This window comes from Echinops telfairi, unplaced genomic scaffold (genome assembly GCF_000313985.2).
Source record: "Echinops telfairi isolate 266 unplaced genomic scaffold, ASM31398v2 ScPeMD7_7469;HRSCAF=8507_1, whole genome shotgun sequence".
NCBI classification, from domain to species: Eukaryota; Metazoa; Chordata; class Mammalia; order Afrosoricida; family Tenrecidae; genus Echinops; species Echinops telfairi.
The window spans coordinates 89,776,445-89,783,675 of record NW_022111373.1 but is presented as its reverse complement, the minus strand read 5'-3'; the positions used below and the strand labels follow the sequence as shown (position 1 = coordinate 89,783,675).

The 7,231-nt window shown below is 41.7% G+C and overlaps 1 non-coding gene across 1 annotated transcript; it reads left to right on the top strand.

Moving 5' to 3' along the window:
- Positions 1–1,854: 1,854 nt before the first annotated feature.
- LOC115873945 lies at positions 1,855–2,017 on the top strand. The gene has a single exon (XR_004048713.1). It is a non-coding gene; the product is annotated as a U1 spliceosomal RNA (small nuclear RNA).
- Positions 2,018–7,231: the final 5,214 nt, after the last annotated feature.

The following is a 7,231-nucleotide window of genomic DNA, read 5'->3' as shown; positions in this document are numbered from 1 at the left end:
TATGGATTGTGATAAGAGTTGTATGATCCCTTAATAAAATGATGAAGAAAAAAAAAAAGATCCTAGATGCTGTATCTTTTAGTATCCGGGCACCATCAGCTTTCTTCATCACATTTGCTTATGGAACAATCTTGTCTTCAACGTTTGTGCCGGGAAGGTGAACATCACAAAATGCTAGGTTATTAGAACGAAGTGTTCTTGCTTTGAGGGAGTACTTGAGTAGAGACCCAGTGTCCATCTGCTACCTTAATACTTAATATTTAAATATGTGTACATAGACCTGTACCCGCATTGTTATATATTAATGTGTTTACAAAAATACCTACCTAATTTTATGCCTCTATACATGTCTTTTACCTCCTAGTTCTTTCTTCTATTTCCTTTTACTTTCCTTCTCTTCCACAAAATTCAATCCTCGAGCTGCAATATTGAAAGGTTCTATGGGAAAACATTGAACTAGGAAGGAAACATCAAAGAAGAGATAATAAGTGCACAGTCACAATACCAAAAAGAGTTGGTAGACATTCAAACATCTTAAGAGGTAGCATATAATTAAGAACTGCTGGTACTGAAGGAAGAAATCCAAGCTGCACTGAAGGCATTAGCCAAAAACAAGTCTTCAGGAATTGATGGAATACCAATGGAAAAATTTCAACAAGCTGATGAAGCATTGGAAGCATTCACTCACCTAAGCCAAGATATTTGGAAGACAGCTACCTAGCCAATAGGCTGCAAGAACTCCATATTTGTATCCATTCCAAAGAAAGATGACTCAACAGGATGTGGAACTTATCCAACAACATCAGTAACATCACATGCAACTAAAATTTTGTTGAAGATCATTCTACAGTGGTTTCAGTAGGACATCAATAGGGAGCTGCTGGAGGTTCAGGCCAGATTCAGAAGAGGATGTGGGACAAGGGATATCATTGCTCATGTCAGATGGATCTTGGCTGAAAGGAGAGAATATTAGGAAGATTTTTACTTAAAATGTTTTGAGAATGATGATGGCAACAAATGCACAAAGGTGCTTGACACAATGTATGTATGTATGGATTGTGATAAGAGTTGTATGAACCTCCAATAAAATTATTAAAAAAAAAAAGATTTTTCCTTATGTTTTATTGACTATACAAAGGCATTCAACTGTGTGGAGGATAACAAACTACAGATAGCCCTAAGAAGAATGGGACTTCCAGAACAATTCATTGTGCTCATGTGGAACCTGTACATGAATCAAGAGGCAGCTGTATGAACAAAACAAGGAAATGCTGTGTGGTTTATAACAGGAAAGGTATGCAGTGGGGTGGTATTCTCTCACCATACGTTTTCAAGGTGTATGCTGAACAAATAATCTGAGAAGCTGAACTAGGTAAAGAAGAACTTGGCCTCCGGGTTGGAGGAAAGCTTATTTAAAACTTGTGATATGCAGATGACGAAAGCTTGCCTGCTGAAAGTGAGGAAAGCATTTGCTGATGAAGCCCACGGATTACAACACAATGTAACGGAAGTCATAGTCTACAACTGGTAACATTGTGCTACATGGAAAGAAATGTAAAGTTAAGGCTTTCACATTGTACTAGGCAAATCTGCTGTTGCTTTAGACCTCATTCACGTGTTATAGAGCAAGGGTGTCACTTTGAGAAGCAAAGTGAGCCTGACCTAAGCCATGTGACAGGTGCAGGAAGAATAAGGAAGACGGGAGAAGAATGGATACATCTGAATTATGGTGCTGGTAAACAATATTGAAAGGAATGTGGACTGCTGAAAGAACAAACAATCCTGTCTTGGAAGAAGTACTGGATAGTCTTTTGGAGGGAGGATGAAAAGGCTCTTTCATTTACTTTAACAATGTTATTGACCTGGCAGGGGAGATACCATGATCAAGAAGGTGGTTTGCCCAGGGCGAGGCTTATCCATTGCACTCCAGATGTGCTGACCCTGCGATTTCCCCAAATGTGGGGAACTTGGCTGTATAATTTGTGGTCGTGGGGGACTGCGTTCCCGCTCTCCCCTGGGGTGGGGGGATGTTCTCTGGAGAGACCACTTCCTGGGCAAGGACATCATGTTTGATAAAGTAGAAGGTCATGGAAAAGAGGAAGACAGTCCAAGCGAGGGACTGACTCAGTGGCTGCAACAATGGGTTCACACTTGACAGTTGTGAGGGTGGCAGAGGACCACCCTTTTTTTTTTTTTTTAAACATTTTATTAGGGGCTCATACAACTGTTATCGCAATCCATACACACATCAATTGTGTAAAGCGCATTTGTACATCATTCTCAAAACATTTTCTCTCCACTTAAACCCCCGACATTAGGTCCTCATTTTTCCCCTCCCTGCCCCCTCCCCACTCCCTCATGAGCCCTTGATAGTTTTTAAATTGGTATTTTGTCATATCTTGTCCTGTCCGACGTCTCCCTTCACCCACTTTTTGGTTGTCTGTCCCCCAGGGAGGAGGTCACACACAGTTCCTTGTAATCGGTTCCCTCTTTCCTACCCATTCTCCCTTTACCCTCCCTGTTTTGCCACTCACACCACTGGTCCTATAGGGCTCATCCATCCTGGATTCCCTGTATTTTCAGTTCCTATCTGTACCAGTGTACCTCCTCTGGTCTAGCCAGACTTGCAAGGTCGAATTCGAGTCATGGTAGTGGGAGCGGGGAGGAAGCATTTAGGAACTAGAGGACCACCCTTTTTGTTTTGCTGTACCGAGGGCCACTGAGTGAGAACTGACTTACGGAAGCGAACAATAAAAACAGCTCCTGATTGTACTATTGATAACGTTTCCAGGAGCTAATCCCGCAGAAGCCAATGCCTATTTTGTAAACTTGTCTTAGTTTTGTTTTCCGTGGTTTGCAGATTTCACTGAAGCCTGGTCACTGGGTGATCCTGCTGGTATTTGAAATACTGGTAGCATAGCTTTGCGCCTCACAGCAGAGTCAAGCCGCCGCAGCACGAAAGCTGACAGATGCGGGCATTATCATGGAATGTGTAAAAACCTGGAGTTCGAAAACCCAAAGTGAAGAACATGCTCAGCATTTCTCCAGGTGAAAAGAAGTGGGGGGAAAAAATCCTAGCCCTGATTAGAAATATAGAAGGATTCTACGAGCAAACTATTGAACGATGCAGGAAACATTAAAAGAAGATAGACAGAATACACAGTCACTTTAGGACAAAGAACTGATCAACATCAACCATCACAAGAGGTCGCATGTGATCTCATATGGTGCTGGTGGAAGAATTTCAAGCATTCGTGAAAAAGAAGGCCCTGGGCATGAATGGAATGAGAATCATAAACGGATGCAGTGCTGGGAGGACTCACTAGTCGACTCAAAACACTTTGTAAGATAACTTACTGGACAACTGCCGAGAAGAGATCCATCATTAGTGCCCATTCTAAAGTAAGGTGGCTCAACAGAATGTGGAAATTATTGAACAATATCATTAATATCACATGCAATCAAAATGTTGCTGAAGCTAAATAATGGATGCAGTAATACATTGACAGGGATTTTCCGGAAAGTTAAGCTGTATTCGGAAGATACAGCTTATGAAGGCATACAGGAATGAAGGCTATCACTACTAAAGCCAAATGGACCTTGGCTGAAAGCCGAGAATACCAGAAGGATGTTTCTCTGTATTTCATTGACTATGAAAATGCATCTGCCAGGGACTTAAGTGGAGAGCAAATGTTTTGAGAATGATGAGGGCAATGAATGTACAAATGTGCTTTACACAACTGATGTATGTATGGATTGTGATAAGAGTTGTATGAAGCCCCTAAAAAAACGATTAAAAAAAAGAAAATGCATCTGACAGTGTGAATTATTACAAACTCCGCATAACATTGTGAAGAAAGAGAATTCCAGAACACTTTATTGGCTAAATGGCCCTGGTGGTACAGTGTTTTTGCATTGGGCTGTGATACCCATGGTCGGCAGTTCAAAATCATCATGTGTTTCAGTCTTGGAAACTTACAGGGGACATTGTGAATCATCATTGACTCTCTGGTAGTGAATTAAAAAATATTTATCATAGTGCTCATTCATTCAGAACCTGTACATAGACCAAGAGGCAGTGGTTAAAAGAAAACAAGGGAGTATGACATGGTTTAAAATCAGGTAAGGTGTGTATTAGGGTTGTCTCCTTTCACCATACTTACTCAATCTTTATGCTGAACAAATAATCCAGTAAATTGGACTATATGAAGATGAACAAAGTGTCATGATTGAAGGAAGGTTTATTAACAACTTGTATATGCAGATAACCTTGCTTGCTGAAAGCAAAGAGGACTTAAATTATTTGCTGATGAATATCAAAGATTGTAGTCTTCGGCATGGATTATATATAAATATATATATATATTTTATATATATATTTGAAATATATATATATTTCAACATAAAGAAAACAAATATCCTCACAAATGGGCCAAAAGACAACAATCATGCTAAATGGAGAAAAGACTAAACGTCAATGATTTCATTATACGTGGGTTTACAATCAATGCTCTTGGAAAACTTCAGTCAAGATATCAAAGAACATATTAAACCCAAATCAAACCCAGTGACATCGAATCAATTCCAACTCTGATTGGCCCTATTTGGGTTTCCCAGGCTGTAACTATTTAAAGGGGAAGACAGCCTCATCTTCACCTGACCAGCAGCTGGTAGGTTTGAACTACTAACTCTTACCAACAGCGCCCCCACTAGGCTAATCAGCGGCACCAAACCAAGCTAAACTCCCTGCCATTTCGTGACCTTGTAGGACAAGATAAGAACTGCCCAGGTGTGTTTTGGAGACTGTAATTCTTGACTGAAGTAGAAAGTTCCGCCTCTCTCCTGCGGAGCAGCTGGTGGTTTGGAACTGAGGACTTTGAGGTTAGCAGTCCGATGCTACCCCGCTACGCCAGCAGGGCTCCTCAGTCAGCTGCACACGATCTCTGAAAGAGTTGAAGAACAAAGCTGTCACTTCGGGAACTAAAGCGCAACTCATTTTACATACTTTGGATGTAAAGTTAGGAGAGACCAGTTCCTATAGATCAGTGGTTCTCAACCTTCCTACTGGCCGCAACCCTTTCATACAGTTCGTCATGTCGTGGTTCCCCCCAACCATAAAAATATTTTTGTTGCTACTTCATAACTGTAATTTTGCTACTGTTATGACTCGGGTGACCCCTGTAAAAGGGTTGTTGATCCCCAAAGGGGTCGCGACCCACAGGTTGAGAACCGCTGCTATGGACGGCCATCATGACTGGAAAAGTGGAGGGGAGGTGAGAAAGAGGAAGACCCCTAAGGAGGGTGGACTGACACAGTGGCTGTAGCAATGGGCTCAGGCACAGGGACAATGTGAGGATGGCGCTGGACCGTGAAGCGTTTCATTATGTTCTGCGCAGGGTCCCAATGGGTCAGATTCGACTCCATGGCACCTACCAACAACAACAACACCACGGACTGCCAAAAGGACAGACAGATCTGTTTTGGTAGAAGCACACCAGAATTCTCCTTAGGAGAAGGCTAGTGAGACTTCTCTCAGGTACTTTAGACATGTCAGCAAGAGAGGCTTGTCCAGGAAAAGAACGTTATGCTAGGTAATGGAGTAGGCCAACAACGAAAAGGAGGAAGACTCACAACAAGACAGACTGACACAGAGGCTGCAACCATGGGCTCAAACATTTGAACCATTGCGAGCCTGGCACAGGACCAGGCACTGTTCGGTTCTAGTGTGCGTAGATAGGATTGCTATGAGTCCGAACTGACTTGCTGGTCCCTATAACAACAGCAACCCGTAACCGATGCGTGTGGAAGTTGCACATTGACTAAGGAAGACTGGAGACGAAGCAGTGCATTTGAATTATGGAAATGGTGAAAATATTCTAAGTACTTTGGACTGCCAAAAGAACAAACAAATCTTCCTTGGAAGAAGTACAGTCAGAATCCTCCTTTGACGGGAGGCTGGCAAGACTGTCTCTCTTACTTGGGAAATATTGCCGGGAGAGACCAGTTCCTGGAAAAGGCCATTCGGTCGGATACAGTAGAAGGGCAGTGAAAGAGAGGAAGACATCGAATGAGATGGACTGACACGGTGGCTGCCACAGTGGGCTCACACGTCACTCTTGTGAGGGGATCACAGGACCAGGTCGTGTTTCGTTCTGTGGTGCATCGGGTAGCTCTGCGTGAAACAGATTTGAAGACACCTAACAACAAGGAAAACCTATGTTAATTAGTATTTTTTCTGTGAAACAGGCAGAAAACACACGTATCTCGTTATTGTTTTGAAGATTAAGAGAGGACTCATGTAAAGATGGTAGAACTGCATCTAAACTAAACCAAACTCAACTGCCAACTCATTCATAGTGACCCAGAGAGCTTCTGAAACTGTAAATTTCCCCCCGACTATATTTAGCAGAGGATTTTATTTTCCCTTTCATATATTATTAAAAATAACCTCCATTTGATGGGCACCTAACTCACCTATCATACAATTCAATTGTTCAACCATATCAAAAAGAGTTATACAATCATTAGCACAATCGATTGTAGAGCATTTTCTTTCTTGTACTCATGGTTATTTTCTCATTTCCTCCCAACCTCCCCTGCAATGTTCTTAAGGGCGCAGAAAACCTGGTCTTTCTCGTCAGCTGTGGCTGCTCCTGGGGAGAAAGATGAGTCTGTTTGCTACAGTAAATATTTACACTCTTAAAAAAACCTATATAGGGTCCCTATGAGCTGGGATAATCTCAACAGCAGTGCGTTGTTGGGGTTGTCATTAGCATTATTACCTTTATGAACACTTAGTTATTTTTAATGACAAGTTGATAAGAACTCGTAGGTCACTCATCTAATAATAGAGGCAAGTAGGGCTGGATATCCTTTTTAACTCTTTCTGCCCTTGCTCTCTCTCTGGACTTGAGTCACTAACAACATAGGTTCAAGTCCTTATAGCTATTGGGAGGGTTGACCCATAGGATTATTTTATTAACTTTGCCCTGTTATGACAGACCAATGAAAGAGAACAGTTCAGAAGTTAATAATCTAGAATCAACTTGATGGCATTGAATTTTCTTTCTTTCTCTTTTTAAATCATTTTATTGGGGGCTTGTACAACTCTTATCACAATCCATACATGCATCCATTGTGTCAAGCACATTTATTGCCATCATCATTCTCAAAACGTTTTCTTTCTACTTGAGCCCTTGGTATCAGCTCATTTTTCCCCTCTCCCTGCCCC